This window comes from Seriola dumerili, unplaced genomic scaffold, assembly GCF_002260705.1.
Source record: "Seriola dumerili isolate Sdu_G_001 unplaced genomic scaffold, Sdu_1.0 BDQW01000149.1, whole genome shotgun sequence".
NCBI classification, from domain to species: domain Eukaryota; kingdom Metazoa; phylum Chordata; class Actinopteri; order Carangiformes; family Carangidae; genus Seriola; species Seriola dumerili.
Window position 1 is genome coordinate 13,761,974 of NW_019174404.1, and position 20,450 is coordinate 13,782,423.

Consider the following 20,450-nt stretch of genomic DNA (forward strand, 5'->3'; position numbering starts at 1 on the left):
GTCTGGTGATAATTTTCTGCAGGTTCATCACTACTTGCATCTCTCTTCACAAACAAGTAGTCATTTGATCCATTTTGTAATATAAAATATTGTTTACAGCCCCTTTAAACTTAAAATTGGATCTTTCTTCCCTGGTGCCGTTTGAAGTTAACTATTGTCACAGTGTTGCTCAGTAATCAGATCAAGTATGCAAATTTTGAAGCTGTTTTCACAAACTCTTTTTCTAAATTTTAAAACTCAACAATCAGCCAACGCTAACAATCATGTTAATGCTCCTGGTGGGAAAAACTATGAACTTTTGGTGAAGTTTTAGTAAGTGACTGGACTCGAGGAGAAGCAGTTCCAGTAATCTCTAAAATAAAGACAAAAGGCAGGCTCCACTCTCCCTCTCATCAAACATTTGCACTTCCTTTGGCAAATTCCAAAACAGTGACTTGTCCAATAAAAAGATGAAACATGTTTTCACTGAAACACACTGTTGTGTAACACTGCATCCTTAGGAAAAAAATCTGATGCTCACTTTCCATATTTTCCCTGTCGTTGAATGTATTTCATATTATATGTCCAGAGCTGGATTGAGTCCTCCAGACATGTCAATGTCGACAGATTGCAAATTAACGAGCAATGGGATCATTGAAAGTTGTCTGTCATTAATAAATGACCAGAATGCCTGAGGGTTTCTGTTCTGCAGTGGCTTTAGCTTTAGTGTGATTTCTCAAATAAAAAAGTCCATAAAACAAAGCACCTCTTTTTGTCATTTACTGACCTTAATAAAATTGCATTTCCCTTTTAACCAGAATACTTTATTACTTTTCATTTGACCCATAAAAGTAAAGTTTTGTTTGTTTAATCTTATTACCAAACACATATTTCACGTTAATATACCGCAAATTTGACAGTATTAGTCGCCGCGAAGAGAGTGCCAGTCAGTCTGACGTAAACAAGCTCAATCCGATGTAAGTCTGTATAAATATAGTGCATATAGATATCTGAATAGCTGGAACAGCAGAAGCTATGTTTTGAGGATTTTCTTCAGTTTCTTTCATTGCATAGCAACAATGTTTACTCAGGCCTCTCAACAAAGACTCCCAGAGGCCACTCCACACTGCTACAAGGAATCTGTATTCTTTTTGGCTGTGTACTTATATGGCTAACTTGTTGCAGATGTGTGATAAGAAATGCAATTTGGGTAGAAAAAAAAACTTTTTTTCACACATTCTTCTCTCCGGTACTATACAATAAACCTTGCAATAAACCAACAAAAATGTAGGTCCATCACGTCTCATTTCTGGAATCAGCGTCAGTGTTGTTTTTATATCATTGATCATAAAATGACAAATCACATCGTCACTCTGGACATGTTGTTCCAAATGGTGTGTATCACTCAGGTGCAGGCTAATGACGAGCACACCAAAATAAGACAAAATCCAAACAGGGTGTCTTTTCATTTTTAAAAAAACAAAAAAAACAAACACTGTGACTCATGGTGATTTCAGTAAAAGTATCATCAGATTATCAATGAACCAGAGGCCGTCTTCAGACTTTATTGGCAGAGTGGAAAAGCTAAATTGGATTTATTTCGAGAAGTCAACTCACTGATTCTCGGCTGCAGATGTCTTTACAGAACAATTATTGGCAACACTGTCAGAACCCACAGTTCGGGATGTTCGTTTATATTTTTTCTCTTTTTGCTTGATTTAGTTACACAACCTAAATTATGAAGGCTTGTTTGTTCTTTTCAGGATTAACAAACAGCAGATTTTTCTGGGTTGTGTGCTGTTGGTACCACCAGTCATACCAGACATTCCAGCCACCTCCATTGACAAATCCTGCGTGGCTCAAGGTTTAAGTCCTTAGAATACACACTTAGTCACTGCCAAGTCTGTTATGTAATTAAAGTCTGCTGTTCCTGAGACCTTTACAGTGGTCGTCCCTCTCAGCTCTCACACAATATGAGGACAGCGGCGGCCATATAAGGGTAAGGCTACTGTGTCATCGCAAAACTTCCCATAATCTCCCAGGCAGGAATGGTATGTACCCGGGGAAAATGACAATTTTTACTTTTCAGCTGTCTTTGATCTGTGCTGGCATGTGTGCCTGTGTCCTGTTTGTTCCTTTTGCATTAATTCTTTCACATTTCCTTGAGGAACAGTTACATGTGTGCGTTCAGTCGTTTCTGTCTGTGAGACTGTGAGAGCTGCGAGCCTGTAATTTGTTTATATTAAGAGTTTTTTTCCAATGCATTCACGGCTGACGTAATGGGAGTTTTTGCTCACTGAATGCACATTGATTGATTGTTGCTCAAACAGAGTCATATTCATTGTGGTAGCTGGAAATATGCTACTGAGCCACCGCAACATTTCATTGTATTGTCCAATGATGATTAAGATGGCGTTTCAGAATGATCTGCTCCCAGTTTTGGGAAGAATTTAATCAAAAACAACGCGTCTGTAATCACAGTCTCACTTTATTTATGGATGGCAAACAGTGCAGGGGGGGCACCAAGTCAAGACTGTTATCATTTGGATTAATCTTCAAAGATACCTACACATACACTCCCAGACTCTCTGTGGTGAGGATTTACCACTTTAGAGGCGTGAAATAAAACATCTGGTACATCAGAGTGGAACACCCGATCAGATCTAAAAGCCATTGAATACTTTAATAATCATAATCTTACGGGAGTAAGATGCTCTTTTCCCGGATTCAACAGGGAAAGAGATCTGTAACATATTTGTGGTACATTTTGCGTGTGTTTGTGTGTGTGTGTGTGTGTGTGTGTGTGTGCGGTGTGTGTGTGTGTGTGTGTTGTGTGTGTGTGTGTGTGGTGTGTGCGGGGCTCTCTGAGGTGTGCCAGAGTTCATGTATTTGATTGGGTTCAGATGCTGTCAACAGTGCTTACTGAGTTAAACTGACTAAACTGAGCTTCTTCATGCACTTGTTGTACTTATGAATCTATTTTTATTTCTCCAACTACTTCTGAAAGGGGAAGATAGGGTTATAGTGTTTTGATGCAGTCAGTATAGGACAAGACCTTTGACATGTCAGCGCAGGGGAAGCGCAGGTGTAATGAATAACACTGACAGTGGCTGCATTCCATTTAGGTGAGCCATTTCCATGTTCCTGGTATTGTGCATGCTGCATCACTAGAAAGAGCTTACTGGGACGCTTCATGCAACAAAGCTGTCACTAATGCTATAAAGCATAACTGTGCTTTTCCACTTATGACAAATCAAACTGTCTGCCCTGTCTGTCTCTTCGTCGTAAGTATTCTGTAAACAATTTTCCCTCTTCTTCCAGGAAACAGTCGATGAAAGTCACAATTTGACAGCATCACTCCTGCAGCAGTTGATTTTGGCCACTTTAAGGTAGCTTTGAGGTAGCATTACAAGCTGTGTAAGCTCAACATTGACATCTTATATAGTTGATGTAGCTAACGTGTTAGTGGACAGTTGCCTTTTCATGCATCCAGCCTATACAGAGCAGTCATTTGGAGTTGTGTCTCAGGCGACTTAATGAATATATGTTTATATATATTATTAATATTGATCAGAGCAGGTTTAATCTTTATAACAGTACATAACTTAGTTTAAAAATTATAGAAAAAGTTGGAGAACGTACTTAGAGATAAGTCTTTCAACCTGCAGATACAATATAACTGTAAGTAGTAGTGTTATACACATTAGCTTCAATAGAGGTTTTGAAGGCTACTTTGCTACTTTTGTTTGAGCAGTATTGTAATGATTGTAAGCTATTTTTCTCTCTGTCCAAGTATCGAAGTAGTCTGTACCACTTTGTTTTCCAAACCTTTATCCGAAGCCTGAGTGTCGGGACTGTGAACCGCTGATCCATTTTCATCTGTCAGAACATGAAATTATTGCTAAAGCCAATATCCAGACACAGCACAAGCTTGCACATGTAGTTTGTAGAACAAAACAGGGACAGAGAAAGGGAAGAAAGAGAAACAAATATTTGGGTCGCTGTCATTTGGCCACAAAGATGGCTGAAGGCTACATGCAAAACTCTTTCTCCGAAGTTTCACATTCCAGATATCCCACACTAATTACTGAAATAACCAAAAAATGAATACTTTTATGATGACTTTGTTTCCATCATATCTTGTTTATAAACCGAATGATTGCATTGCAGTATGATCAAAGTCCAGTGCCAGAGGAAAAGGACGGTACAAACTGATATAGCAGATTTAAAATTGTTTAGTGAAGTGTTATGTTGGCCACTCTCCCTGCCGGAGCTGGCTGTGTCTGTTCTTTGTCTGGGCGCGAGTTACTGCTCTGCCATTTCCCTTTCTCCTTCCCTCCTTCTCCCTGCTGAGGTAAAAATGAGTCACTGAGTCAGCAGCAGCTGGTCTCCGTCATCCCCAATATCGCCCAGGATTCCACAGGAGACCAGCTGCCGAATCGTTACTCTCTGACAACATCACTTCCCCTTTGCCCTTTTATAGACATATTCACTGCCGGCATAAAGGCTTGTAATGATAAGATCTATGATGATTAGATTTTTGTTAACGTAAGTCGATTTGTAATTTACATGTTTTGGATTTTTGTTTAAACAAACCCTGTGTTTTCAACCTATGCTGCAAATTCATTTTACTGCCTCCTCTCAAGAGTTCATTCCCCAATAGAAGCCAGTGAAGGTGTACATCATAGAAATCAGTGCTGTTTTTCTCTCTGAGGCCACCTACATCAGCAGGAAACAGGCCCCGACAGCGGGGCAGGGGTTTACAATAACACTCACTCTTAAGAGGCAAAAGCCTCAGTGACTCTTTGAGGACCTCCATACATTATTTTTACAGCGACTTGGCTTCTCATTAGCTGCTATGTGTTATATTAAGAGTCCCACTTATATTTCTTAGGTGACATAAAAAAAACCAGTGGAAACATGGGGTCAACATATTCCCCCATCTATATGACTGAAATAACCTTTTCTATTTCAAAATTAAAGACAATCCATCCAAAAGTCAAACCTTCCAGTAGCACTAGAGCAAAAGTCAGGGAATCACCAAACCAAGTATGATTCACTCTGTGTGGACTGTTTACATCTGGAGAAAATTGTATGGTAATCCATCCAATAGTTAATGAAATATTTCAGTATGGACCAAAGTGATGGGCTGATTTCCTAGGGATATCCATCCTGAGAAGCCATGCTGCTAGCATGGCCAAAAAAGTAACCTTTACGAAGCAGCTGTACTGGGTCTTGGAAAAGAGGATATGGTCAACTTTGTTTTGGAGTTGGAGTCTCCAGCGAATTCTTGTACTTTCTTTTTCTGTTTTACTGCATAGAGCAAAAATGAATCATAAAAACAAAAGGGAGATATCCGTTTTTGTCAGAGCTGTTGAGTACGGATGAGTGGCTTCCATTATTGAATGTTTAAACCGAGGTGTTTAGTTTTCCCATTCCACTGGCTGAAAGGACAGTCAGGTCTCTGTCTCGCTCCATCTCATCTTCCTTCCCGTTTTCCTGTGAGGGGAGGTGTCGTGCCGTGTGCTGCTTATTTGAGGAGTCTCTATGGAATCTGCTGTCCCTTCTATTTTGACCAGGCAGCCATGACAGTGGAGATGAGAGCCTGGATCTGTCACTGCCCACTGACAGCTCACTGTCAGACAGCCCATTGTGCTTGATGTTTATCCACAGGGCTTTGTGGAAAATACAGCCTTGGTTCTTGGAGACACCATTTCACCTGTTTTGTTTTCCAGGTGGAGAACTGCTGGGCCTACCCGAAGGCCCTTCTCCACTTCTTCTTGTGTAGTTTATCGCTCCACCGCATCTGTCCTCAGTTACTTAAGTAAAAGCAAAGCCAGTGGAAAGAACCAAATGTGTTTTACCTTCTGGAGAAAGGGAAGATAAAATCTCTACATTACGTATTAATTGTTGCTTGGAGCCTCTTGTTCAACCTTCTGGCTTCATTGACTTTGGCAAGCTGAAGACGTTTTAGTATTAGAGCACAGGGCACTTTTGTTTTTCAGCTCAATAGTGGTTGATGTTGCCTGAAGCAAAGACTCTCATTGATCCAAAAGATTAACTTTGAGGATGACTGGGCACGGTTTTGTTCAACAGATCATTCCTGCCCTCAGGTGACATAGTCTCTAATGACTAAAAGCTTTGCAGAATTAACCCATAACGAGAAATTAAAATCATTAATTCAAGTAGAAGCATACTCTTCCCAATAGGGAGCTGTGTTCTTCACAGTATAATGCAAATTGTGTAGTGTATGCAATTGAAATTATAATCCTTAACTTCCAAACTCTGTATTTGACAGTATTTATGGTCTGTCTCTTTCCCACAATAGCCAACCAATGTATTTTCATTCTTTACCTCTCTATATCCTCTTGGAGTCAACCTGTTTTAAACCTAATTTGCAGATATAAAGTGTAATGCATTTATGAAACCTCATTTGAAAGGTAACATATTCTAGTTTCTGGAAATATGCTTGTTTTGCATGTGACTACAACCCAACTGAAACTACATCAGCTCATACATGTTATTTTTTAGTATTTTTCAGTCACCTGCAAAAAAAAAAGAAGGTCATATTACATAACTATGAACAAGATATACTTTATACAAGAACAAAACAAAGAAAAAGTTCCACAATACTTAAAGTCAAAAACTGCACTGTGAATCTTCAAGGCCTCTAGGTCTAATAGTTTAGTTTAGTAAGCCTTTATAGTTCACCTTTTCACTGGTGCCCATAAACCTCTCTAAATGAAAAACTGAGAGAAATGTGCTTTAACTCTTTAATATAAAATAATATAAAACATACTGAAGCATTTTGACGCCTAAGAAACCTTTTGGAATAATTCAAAATAGAGCTGACCTTTGTCTGCGTCATAAACTCAGGCTATTGGCCTTGCCTCTGAAGTGCCCACCCCCCTAGTGTGCTCTGATTGGTCAGGGGAGACGTCTTCAACAAGTTAGAGTCATTCAGAAAAGCTGTGAAAAAAAAGGGTTTTTTTCAACGGAGAACGTCATTACGTGATATGCTCCCTGCCATGTGACCCTGAAGTGAAATGTGATTGGATCTTTGATCTTCACAGGGAGGCCTCCATTTTGTAAACAATAGCAGACCCGCAAACACCGCAGCAGATGCCCCCGAGGGACAGAGAGAGGAGAAGCAGAAATAAGATGAAGATATTCATAACCTGGAATACTTTTTATAAGGAACCCTTTTGATTTTTGTGACCTGTGGACCCTTACGGACTAAAGGAATACAGATAACGGAGAAATGGAGAGAAAATCGGGAGTGCTGGTAAACAATGTTGGTAGATATTAATAAATTATATTTATGTGCTAACGGTTAGCGCAGAATGAACTGAATATTTGAATTCTGGAGACTCTAGCTGATTGAGGTACAGCCTGTCTATACTGACAACCGTTCAAGCCGTACACGGGCCGGCGGGCCGTGTGAGGATATAAGCAGTGTTCAGTGTAGTGCAGGGAACACAGTGGTGGCGTGAACGTGGCGGCTGATGTTGTTGAACTGCTGCGGAGAATCACGCACGTGTGTTCACACTGGCTGCGTCTCTGCTGCTGCAGCTCTATCCGTCTACATAGAGTTTGCAGGTTACTGGAATGTTGGATTTATTTTAATTGTTAATTCATTTCTGATTCATTTTTGTCAGAAAACGTCACTAAAATGTGTCTGTCTCCACATGCAGCTGCGCAAGTGGTTAAAAAATATAGCTACATTTTTCATGTCCTTATCATATTCAGATTCAGCCTAGACAGAAAATATAGAGGTAGGAGTCAGTTTTGTGTAATGTTGCTGGTCAACCTGCTGATGTCTTTTATCTCTATTTTTAACGGGAGATGCGCGCGGCGCATAAAAATAAGCAAGAGGCTGAGTCTCATGTGTCAGCAGGTGTGTGCGCTCTAATCCGTAAACATAGGCACCGAAGTGAAAATCAATGCATCCAGGCCGGGAACACACTGTATCAACGCAGCAGAGACGTAGCCAGTGTGAACACACACGCGCGTGATTCTCCGCAGCAGCTGAGCAACATCAGCCGCCACGCTCACGTCACGCATCCAGTGTGTTCCCGGCCTTAGTGGTAGAGTCTGCCCTGAATTCAAATTACCACCTACACGTAAGTGATTCACAGGAAACGATGTGCATGTAATCCAGCATGCTGTTTGAAACTTTATCTCACCAATAACAGCCTCACTGCTTACTCTTTACTCTTCTAACACCAAATCAGAAATATATGAAGTTTCTGCTAATGCAAACGGAGTAGTTTTTACTGCTGCTAAGACAACTGTTGTGACACATTCACAGGAAATACACAGTATTTGTCATAGAGTTTAGGACAATCGCGACTGTTCATCGCAACTGTGTCTACAAAACAATGACAACCATCATTTTCAGCATTTCTTGGCAGCAAATGCCACATGTAGTAATGGAACAAGAAGAACCAGCTGCAGTGAGTTGTTACTGTGTGTTCAGATAGAGAGCAACAGTGTGTTTTGTTACCCTTTCGCACGGACAGGTTCAGCCCTCTAATTTGTGCGAATTACACAGGGGAAATTCAAAATACGAAAAGAGCTGCAGGTGACCAGCTGTACACCTCCAACTTCTCAGCAAGATATTTAACTTTACTGTGCCAGGCTGTTGTGTGGACTGCCATGTGCAATAATTACTGAGTCCAAGAAGTTCTTATCTAAAAGCATATTCACATTACAGAACAAAACAGTACATTACAGTTCCTTGTTGGTCAGTGCAGTATTACCACTCCAGATTTCCTGGCGGCGCCTTAGCTAACAATACTAATGTTGCTAGCAGGAGTTTGTCACATTCCAGAGCAACTGCTTGTTGATGTTTCGCTTGATAGATATCCTTTTTTGTCTGGTCTGCATATTTCAGAAACACGCAGTTTTTCATCCATCGTTCACTTCCAGCAGTGGACGGCAGTGAAGTGCGCCAACAAAAGTCAGCACAGCTCGGGTCAAAGGTCCACGGCGCTCTCCACGAAGCAGGGACATCCGTGCGGGGCCGACACAACGCACCACATACACAACAACGGCAAGGTGTGTGTATAAGCTGTTTGTTTTTTTTTGTCAAAAAAAGGTGAATAAGCATACTTCCAAAACTTTTAACTATTAATCGAATGCATAAAGCGGTGTTGATTACTTTCCACAGAAGAATATTCAGTACATATTATCGCAAGAGGACACATCGTTCCTTGATTATAAAGTTTACAGACCGATGCCAGAAACTCTTTTATTGCTACAAACAGTTTTTGGGGGGGTGTTGGATTGGATACCAACCAAGCCCAGGAGAGACTGTGCTGAAGGTTGATACCAGGGACATGATTGAATAAAGATGTCCGGATTGATTTCAGATGAAACTCTAAAGCTTCGCCATGCTCTGAGTGAATGCTGATTGTTCTCAATTGTAATTGCTCACCCATTAACACAAATTATCACTTAAGTGTAAAGTATGACTCCGGGTGGTTAATTTTGTTGAGCTCTCCATTAACAACAGTTACTGATAATGAAGATATTATTGTTGGATGTTGGCTAGCGTTACACAGAATGGCCTGATGTGGGCTATTACAAATGTTTAAGGGGACTTTTCTGGTTCTTGTGGGATATAGAGACTGGACACCCCTCCCTGTGTGTGAGCTGCTCTGTGGTGTTTGGCTCCCAGGCCCACATGACACCATGCTTCTGTGTACTGGCCAGACGAACTTTCCCTCTCATTTAACTTTGGTGACTGCTTTTATTATATTCTTACAATCTGCTGCACAGCTCTGATGAGAAAGTGAAGAAATTAGTTCAAGGCTCACGAGGAGAGGAAAAGGAAAGCTTTTTTACAGCATACTTGGGAGAAAACGTGTCTCACTGGAAATTCTCAGCGCAAACTTTTGGTCACTGAGTTCTGAGGTCATTTTCTTTCAACTCAGTCTCACCCTGGGTGCGTTCTGTCCAGGGGTTCACTTCACACCCCATTTTAAAATATGCTGCAGTGGCAAGTCCAAAGAGATCAGTGAATAAAGGAACCCACAAAGGCTGAGCTGTGGAGCCGATCTTGTGTAATCACTGTCAGTTAGTGCTCAATCTGAATTGAGGCGAGCACAAATAAGACCTCAGGGCAGCAGAACAAGCCTCAACATCTGCAGCTCTCCTCCTCTCTTCCCATCTTCTCAGAAAATATGGCTATCGGAAACCCCATAGCTAAAAACACCTTCGCCCCATCATCTGGTCCTCTTTAACACCCGGCATAGGACCCGCCTGCTTGGGCTCAGTGTTTGTGTGATACTTCAGCGGGACCTGGCAACTTGTGTTTTTTTTTTTTGTTTTTTTTTCATCACTGCTGGACCAATTTGAAGGATTTTCACTGAGTTTTTTTTTTTCGTCTGCCACCTCATGAAGGAGTCAATTCTTCGCTTTCCAAAAGCAACAATCTGCACATGTTGATTCTCGTTAGAGCTGACAGTGTTGTGCCTGTATCACAGTGATTTTCAGACCCGTCTTTGATCAATACTGATGAACAGTATATGGTATCAATAAAGGGCAACTAAACATTTCAATTGGGAAAATGCACATCACTTTCACAGCCATCTGTTTGTCATTTTTGCATGTGTGTGCCTCGGAGCGTATGTCCACAAGCTGTTGCTATGTAGACAGGCTGTATACGATCCCTTAGCTGACCATTGGGGGAGCGCATCCAAACTGGCAGTAGGTCAAATGGCAAGCCCAATTCCACAGAGGACAGTGGGAGTGAGAGGAAGGACATGAGGAGGCAGGGAAAGGGGCTTTGAGTCACGCAGCGCTAAGTGAATCACGCCTCGCTGCAGGGCCGGGTGACTGACTGACTGGTGTTTGGATCTGTCGCAGTCGTGGAAAAGCTGGAATCTAAGCCATGATTGGAAAGACACTCCACATGTGTGCACTTGACAGGAGCGTGTGCTGATGAGCCCACACACTTGTTAAGTCAAAAGTCACATATGCAAATTTTCACAGATATATGCAGACACACGCACATCAGAAAGGTCATTTTCTGATTGATGAACCTTTTGAAATGTGGCTTTGGTTATGTGAGGGCTAGTCATAATTTGTACTTACTTAATTTTATAGACTTTTATGAGCCACATGTGGATCTTAAGAAAAATGTAATCCTAGAGGGGAAAATAACAAAATGTAGCTCAGAATATGATAGTTTACATACCACAGAGGAGACCGATTATGGGGACACACAGAGCAAAGACAGGAAGCACTAAATCAAACACATGTTGAAATCTCACCTTAATGCTAACCCCATAGCTGACCCCATGCCAGCTTTGGGCTGAGACGAAAAACTAAAATTGGACACTGGGAGGAAAAAGATGAGTAGCTGACAATGTTTATTTCTCCCATCACTTCCTGAAGGCTGGGGAAAGTCGGCTCTTTAGGATGTATCGTGTGCTTCAGTTTAGCTGTGTAATGGTGTGTAATGCTGTATGAAGCAGCTACTTTTCGCGTCGTGCTCGTCTTCATGTCACATCCATCATGTGCATCCCACATGATATGTCTTTGTTGCTTAAAGGCAGCTGCTGAATCAACCTGTTTCTTTCCTCACAATAACCAGATGCCCAGAAGTGAAGACAGACATCATATTATTAAACTTCTCATATGAAGGCATTCTTAAAAAGCGGGGGTCATACTGGTACAAACCTGGTCTGGGACAAACCATTGAATCATTGACCTTTGAGATAAAGTGAAACAGATTTCCCAAAGCATAGGGAAACGGTTTCATCACAATAACCTTTGTGATTTTCTTTTGAAGGCGATTGCACTAACCACAGCAGGAAGGGCAGCCAGCATCCCGCTCCAAAACTATTTAATCTTGTTCGCTTATAGGCTGGAATGTGGATGATAGCCATGGGTATGCAGACTGGGAAGTCTTAAATCACCAACAGAAGTTTGCTTCTATTCTGCAGACTCATGCTTTCTCTTCTCTGTCCCATTTGTTTGAGTTCTATCACCGATCTTGCCAGGCTTTATATTCTGTTATGCAGAATGCAGCCATGATGTCACTAGCCTTAAAGCTGCTCTAATGGATATTTATATGTCAGTGGATCAAATTACTATGTGTTCTGTGCAAGGGATCGATCATAGTGAGCAACAAACAAAGCTTTTTAGCACCTTTTGGCTCATTGTTTTGGTTTTAGAGCCCACAACTTTCCTGTTTTGATTTATTCTCAACACTTTCATTATCATTGTCTCCAGACATAAAATGGCTGACAAACTTAAAATGCGATACGTAAGTTGTGTTTACAACTCGTGCTTGGCACAAACAATCATTTATTGCATGTGTAACTGTTTTACTGTCTCCTTGCAGTATGTCTGCAGGAGTAGTTCATAATTTGCATCAGTTAATTGTTTTCACAAATGTTTTGGCCATCTAACTGAAAAACCCATGAACATGAAAAACAAAGGTAATTATTAGAAATGTTCGCTATTTTTCTTATATCAAAATCTATTCAAATTTGAATATTTTATGTTACTGTCATATTTATCATTTTATGATTGAACTCTACTGTATGTGGCCAGCTACTTTTATGCCTAGTAGAAAAAAAGAAAAATGTATGAAAATGTTTGGTTTTGTAACTCTACAGTGAGCCTGTCTATAGAGCACAGTGAGTGCAGACGATGAGGATCTTCATAGCTTTTGTACTTTGGCCTGGTCCACGTTAGAGAGATCAAAACGTAGCAGCTGACCAAGTCTCTATCAGATAAAGAGGCCCAAAGACCTGAGGACATTTCATGCACATGTGGTCTCTTCTGCAGGGTTAAACCCCGGGGAATGAAGGAGCTGAAGATAAGAATCACCCAGAGAATCACGGCTGAGAACCTGTGAAGTACAGTGCCTATTACTGAACTATTCGAAGTATTCTTTAGGAATTATAATAACTTCCCAAAATATCAGTTCAGTTATAAAAGTGTCTCTTTTCAATTTTCTTGTGATCACTTGAGCAAAACATTCAGAGGTTGCTTCTTTGTGGCGGAACCACCTTTTCCGCTACTGTCTTTTCTATTCACTGCCGGTCAGCACGTGTTACACACGTGTAGGTAGTTTATAGGTTTTGGGGAATATATCAAATCAGCAAAATTTACTGTGAAATATGTGTGATTATATTTAGGATGCAATCCAAACTCACCACTACTTTACAAAAACACCAAAACCTACTTTTAAGTTTGAGCTGGTCTCTGTCCGCATGCTAATGTTTAATTGAAATGACATTGGAGCAAATGGTAGAACACGTTTGAGGTAGCAAGAAAAACACAGCAGGCTGCCATGGGACTGTATATCCTATATTCATGTTGGTTTAGGTTTGGTGGGAGAACAAATATTGAAGTCAGATTTAAAAATGAATCCTGTGCGCCGCTTTCCTCTGGAGCTTACATAAAGAGATGGCGACCGCAACATCCCTCCCTTTCTCTCTGCAGCTGTAGGACTCTCTCTCCCTCTCAGCCACAGAACACCAGCCTCACTAGACATCTCGTATGACTCCTGTCAGCATGGTCATTAAGTCTTTCAGTCTGGGTCTGTTTAAACAAGCTCCTCTGGCGGCCAGTGGCCACACAAAACCAATTCCCAGCCATGGGATGATTTGCTTCTCTCTGCCCAAATTCATGCCTTGGTCCATTTAAGGGGTGGTCAAACATACTTATTGTAAGGCAGAACAAACACTCCAAGTCATGTTTTTGTTAGCTTCCTTGGCTGCTTGCAATGGTACAAAAACTGCATCCACCTGTTGCTTTTATCATCTAAGAAGAATGTATCTTATCTGCTCTGTGAGGGAGTCCTTGAGTGATTTGAGCTAAATGCTAACATCGATGTTCTACCATGTTAGCAGGTGTAATATTTACCATGCTCCCTATCTAAGTTACAAATGTTAGCATGTTAGCAATTGCTAATTAGTGCTAAAGACGAAGTACAGTCGAGACCGATGTGAATATCATTAGTGGTGCAGGTATTTCGTCACAAACCAATATTGGACATACCTGATGATAAGGGGGGGGGTGTTAAGGGATTATAATTCATCCTAAAAGGGGCATTGATGTCTGTACAAAATTTCATGGCAATCCATCCTATAGTTGTTGAGACATTTCACTCAAACCCACAAGTGTCAACCACATTGTTCTGCTAAATGAAAAGTCAGGGGATCACCAAAGTCAATAGGCTTCATCTTCTGGGGACCATGAATGTCTGTCTAAAAGTTCATGTTCAACCCATGAGGTTGTTGAGATATTTCAGTCTCAACCAGTTGGCCCAACATTGCAATTCAGTGTCATGCATCGCTAAAAACATTTTCTCAACAAATTGTTGCATATTGCAAAACGGAACACTGAAACAGAGCAGGCTATTTTTGCACAAAAGAAGAGTGCAATTTCTTGTTCTTTGGTTACATTTGAACTCAGCCATGGCAAGCGTCACCGATCTTAATTCCTAAATCTAAGCCAGATTGATCCAGATGTTCCAGATACAGAGGCGTAAGGTATCCTCACGGGTCTAGACAGGGGACATACCTGTCTGTCTGAGTCCAGTTGTAGCATGTCATCAGGCCAAGGACATCAGTGTCTGCTAATGACAAATCCATCTGCTATTGCTGGACAGATTCACTGAATACTTTGTATTCCATAATGTGAGACATCTGTGTTTTTGTAGCAAGCCAGTCAGTCCATCCCCATCCAACAAGCTGGTGAGGAGGAAACGATTTTTATTTTCAAGGTACACTGGAGATCTACACAACCCATTCATTTGGATCTCTGAGCTCTCCATAAACACTGAAAACCACCTTACCGTCAGTAAGACAGTCTCATATGATCACACACAAAAACAACACTGGATACCGTCTCCCCAAGATGATTACCTTTACAGCCTGAAATGTGGCTTTGAGGACAGAGACTGTGCTGCCCATCATCTGTTTCTATTTTACCCTTTGCTTGGTTACAAGCTCTCCCTCCTTCCACACACACTCACACTCACGTTCCTGACCCTTTTTCAGCCAACGTGTCAGCCAAAACCAGGGGCCACACTGGGCACTCCAGAGTGTTTGAGGCCATCTGAATGTTAACATGCTGCCCTCCAGACCGGACAAGGTTTGACCCTGAACTTGAGGTGAGAAAACAGTCTTATATGCCAGAATAACCTCAGGTGGATAAGAAAAAAACAGTTTTGACTGCTTTCCTTGACATGGCCATCTTTTTGCTGAGTGTTGAAAGATCCATTACTGCTAGCTACCCTGCCAGTAGCATTGTGGATACCACTGGAGTTCCTAAAGGGTCCTGCACCAACTCCCCATGGGAAACAAGGTGTTGAAATATCGTCTTATGACTAGAGTCAGGTTATGCCCTTGTCATAACATTCTTACAGAGCTAAATGATTTCCTTTGGGCACTGTTGGTATTGCTTACCGCTGGGTGATTGTCATGTCAAATAGTAGCAGCAGGCATGTGTTTAAAATGCTCGAAAGGGCTTGCGGTTTCCAGCCCTCTGTTTGTTTCCCAATGTGAGGAGTGTGAAGTATGGCCTCTACACGTGCCGGGGAGGTTGAGAACACTCAAAGAGTCCTCAGGCTCTTTTTGTGACATTTTAAGGGGGTAAGAGTTGAGACTTTTGAGTGCAAAATCCATTATGACCGTTAATCACCTCATTCCTATCTAAATGGTTTTAAAACCAGAGCTTTAAAAGAGTTCTTGCGTTACCATTCCTGTAAAATTCTGGACATGTAAACCACTCACTGACCTTTCCTTTGCTAGGGCTTGCTAGGGCTCAGATCTCAAGTGCTGATAGCATGATGGCTTTGTATCCAAAATGATAAAGTGAGTTATTCACCTCAACACAGCCTGTGCTCTACAGCGATGCAGATCTGACAGTGGACAAGGATCAATGAGAAAATTGCATTGTTAGCAAAAGTATCAACAATGAAAGACCTGCTATTTGGTGAGAATGTAACAGGAACCAACGTTAAAGGAGACAGACAGAGACTGGCATAAACAACATTTAGGACACAAGATAGGCATAATGAGCCTGGCATTGTTCTAAAACAGCATGCTGCATTCTGTGAGAGCATTTGGTCAGCAGTGCCAGCCTGTGAGAAGAGACACTTCTGCCGTGCAATTTGTCTAAACCAAGAGGCATGACCGGAGAGTATGTGCAGTAGTTAAATGAGTTGGATCCTTGTGTCTTAAGGACACAGGGGTAAATGTCCACAGCCTTGGTCTCTATGGCGTTCCATGACTGGTTAGGTGTAGCCACAAAACAGATTGATGGTTCAGGTAATGAAGCCAACAACAAGACACAGACAAAAACAGATCTTTTTGGAATGCATGCCACAATATAGTCTTGCTCATTTCATTATAGTGGGGCATTCTTCACAGTCAGTCACTGGCAAGAAGTTTGACGTCATATTGTCGACAGATCAGGCTTAGTGAATTTTGTTTCCCCAAACTGTGCAGACAGCTGAATGAGAATTTGTTTTTTTGGATTTACCAGACCCTAACACGGACTACTTGAACCGAGTGACATGCCACAGCTCTGCCTGCCAACGGCAGCCGATGTGGTAGCATAACCCTGTTGTCGTACAGCTAAAAAGGCCCTTCGAGTGCTGAGGCTCAAAGTTAATGAGTTGAATCTCTGCCCCCTGGCATGAAGCTAGTACTTCCTGCAGACTGAGAGGAGATCAGGTTGGCCTGCTGTACTCTTCAAGAACAACGTCGTCTGTATGCAGAACAACGTGACTCATGTATCCTGAAGTTCTTCTACTTGGTGGGGAAGATACTTGAGGAGAGGACAGGAGGAGACAAAAAATTAGGGACCAAACCCTTTCACCGTTAAATTGCAGGATGATGATGATGATGAGCCCAAAACAAACTAGAATTTTTCTTGCTTGGCTAAACAGGAGTAGTTAACTTAATGTCTTCCTGATAAATTGCAGCATTACTAATCTGGATGGATGATTGTCGAAGCACTGCCACTGATGCTGGCAAGCCCGATTTTTGAGCTGCCTGTTTATGTGCTTGTGGTCAGAACTGCATGGAAATTTTTCCATCTGTAAATAATCAGACGCAGGACATTATATTTAGGGGGTGAACGTTGAGTCATACTGCACAGACTGATCCTTTACGTCAGTGGTTCCCCAATCTTTTTTTGTCTGAAGCACCTCCACAGCTCTGTCATATTAGCTCAGGTGCTGCTTAATTGACATCTCTGGTAATGTTACAAGGGTGTCAATTGGAATTGATTTTAACATCAACATCTTCCATAGTAAAGTCGATATTGTTGATATTTTTTCATTCAGTGGAACCTTGGAAGTTTGCAATCACCACTGAGGTGAAGTTGAATGGTTTTATCAGTTATTCAAACATTTATTCAACAATGTATTCATTAGGCTACTTTTAGTTAACTATTTTAACAATTATCCATTGCTTTTAGCTAACTGTGTGACTGTGCTAACTATTTTCACACATTCTCAATCACAACACATAGGCTAATGTTTAAGTGTTAAAACTGGATAAAATCAAATCATAATTGCCAATTTTTCAAAATAGTTGAGCTACTCTACAGTATTTTCCTACAAGGAATCACCGCTTCACATCATTCTTTTAGATAAAACTAAGGACAATGGGGAGCAAACTGTAAGATATAGTGTACTGACAATCACACTTTGTATCCTTGAAAACATCTGGTATATTGTGTTTTACTAATGGTAAGAACTTACAGTACGTGTTTAAGGTAATGAATCAAAACTCTGCACATTTTGACAGCACGTGTCTCCTTGTTATACTGATATGATTACACCCCTGGTGCTCTGAGGAGACAGGATTTGTGTTGTGACTTCCTACTGTGGTTTATCAGTGAGGATTCTTAGACTTCAATTTGAATGTTATTTTGACCCAGGCAGCCTGCCTCACATATCCAGAAATAATATACTGCTTTTATTAAATGCCCAGTCTGATCTATTTCAGTTTTTCTTATGGAGAAAATGCATTTTGTATTTCCCCTCACAAAACCCTGCTTCAGCTTGGGCGCTATCGTGTTTACCTCAGATTTACCAAGGCAATATAGTATGTTCTCAATAATGCACACACTGTGTTCCTGTTGATGCCACACTGTGAAACCCTGTAAGTCGTTGTGGTGTTGATGTTGAGAGTGCAATTATGGTAAGAATGTGCGGCGATGTGCCTGGGCAGACTGTACTTTGCTGTTTGTCTTGGTGGTGGTCTGAGGCTGCTTAATAGTGGCGCTTTGGTACTGGAAGAACACTGAGCTTCTGGATTGATGAAATATCCCTGAGATCCAGCATCTGAGGGACTGAAATTCATTACACATGTCCCCAGTCTCCACAGTTTAACCCTGTGATCAAGCGCTGCCCCTTGATCACCCGTGGAGAGAAATACCACACAGAAGTGCTCTCCTGTTCTCCTGAGGGAGTTTGTTGTTGAGTGTGAGAGCCACTAGACTCTTGAAAATAGATAAATAATGTTGGTAAGCCGCAGAATTTAACTGAATTGAATTTAGAGAGGTCTTATGGCCTTTTGGTGAAGAGAAAGAGACATCTGCTTCTCAGTCTAGCATGTGGTCTTTAGAGAGTTCATTACTTTTAGGGTTTACTGAGCCATAAGCTTTGGAAAGGATAAATAGCTGTTGATGTGTCATTAGAAATTAGCCTGCTGCGATGAAGTTATCTGAAGTGGGAAAGCTATGTGGTCATGTCAAGGTCTTGGGATGTTGGGTAGTCTAACCAGACAGCAGGTCCTGTTGTAGTGACTCATCAACTGGAAGTGAATTCCAATGTAAAATTAGCCCAATATGGACAAATCCCAGTCAAGTGTAGCATGTCGAACTGCTGGGAACATTGGTGTGCAAGAAGGCACGAAAGAGACAAAGGAGCTGGGTATTTCGATCTGCTTTTTGTCTGAAAATGTGAAGCCACGATTCCTCAAAGCGAGTTTTTTGTTGAAACAGTCTAACAAATTTGACCTCTGACATGCCAAAGCCCTTGCGTGAAAGAGATAAATTGGCTCTCTGTCACCTTGTTAACAGGCAAGAATCAATATCTGTCAACAAAAGACCTTAACCACAATACCGCGAACCTGCTGTGCCTCTATCACAGGCGGTAATAAGCACATCATATTTCAGCAACAGGCATGTGATCTGAAGTGACATGTTATTTTCTCCTCGCTTTTTTTTCCTGGATTGCGATCAATGTTTTTTATTTTTTTTATTTTTTTTAGGTTTTTCAGAAATCACATGAACAAAATAATGAAGAGTGTGTACGCCACGTGACGTGCTCATTATTTAAGGCAAGAACTTTCCATCCATCCATTTTTGCATCATACATTGTACATAGATGACTAACTGGAAAACAACCAGCTTTTATTGGACTATAAATGTGGTCACTAACAATTGTAAACAAATACAGTGATTCAGTCTGGGCTAAAGTCTGGCAACATGTACTCTCCCCTGCAGCCCCCCGCTGGTCTGTGCAGTCTGCACTCCGCACCACTTCTTTCTTGTGTCTCACTCAGTGGGAGACAACTATATACTGAGTACAGCATGAGCAGGTCAGAGGTTAGGAACTCAGTGGTGCGGGACGTCTCTTCAAAGATACTTCTACAATCGTGAGGCGGTGTGTGAGTGGCAGTTAGCAGCGGGTAGGCACATCAAGAGCATGTGAGTGCGAGGTGTGATCACTGTACGCTTGTGTCTCTTTCTTCCGCCAGACACCACTGTGCTGTGGGAAGTGCAACAAATCAGCGGTTAGATTTACTGACATTGCTACTGACGCCTGACTACTTCAGGACTCTGGGCTTTCTATGAATAACATGTTCTGACACGTTGACTTTGTAAAATCTGCTATAATTTTGCGTCTTTTGGTTATTTTGGGGCCTTCAGCTTTTATAGTGATTAACATGTCTCCTTTTATTGCATGTGCTTTGGATACAAATGTCTGCTAAATAATGTGCTATATGGTAACTCGTGTGTAGTGTTAATGAATCGTTGATTTTGTATATGTAGACTATGTTGTGTCAACAAAATTATGCTGAGATAATTACACTCTGGCGCTAACAAGACAGCTTGACAATTGAAAACACAGACACATGCAGATCCATGCTGGTTGTCAGCCAATGCTCATCAGAGGCAGCATGCTGTTATTAGGAATTAATACCACCGTAGTGGTCAGAGTCATGGCATGAGCAACACTCCTCTGGGGGAAAGCGCCTTCTCTCACTCTGCATGTGCCCAAGCCACAAGCATCCCTGAGTTACATAAGAGTCCTTTTTTGTGTAGGCGTAGACTTCCATGTGTCTTTTTGTCTCCTGACGGCCACTCAGGACAATGAAATGAGGTTCTAATATCCTGATAGGATTAGCCAAGGGAGAATCTGTCATCTTGATAAAGTGATAGAGGCGAGGCCTGATCTGTCTAAGTGTATTTCCAGGATTCTG

At 41.4% G+C, this 20,450-nt stretch overlaps 1 protein-coding gene across 2 annotated transcripts in view; it reads left to right on the top strand.

The window, feature by feature from the left end:
• Nucleotides 1-1,982: 1,982 nt before the first annotated feature.
• The window catches only part of LOC111225537 (KATNB1-like protein 1), a 33,575-nt gene continuing 15,107 nt past the window's right edge, over nt 1,983-20,450 (top strand). The window contains exons 1-2 of one of the 2 annotated variants that reach the window (XM_022750473.1): nt 1,983-2,030; nt 8,876-9,039. The gene's annotated coding sequence lies outside the window, so the exon portion shown is untranslated. Of the gene's footprint in view, nt 2,031-7,218; nt 7,274-8,875; nt 9,040-20,450 lie in introns of those variants that run through there. The other variant, XM_022750471.1, reaches the window with a different exon arrangement.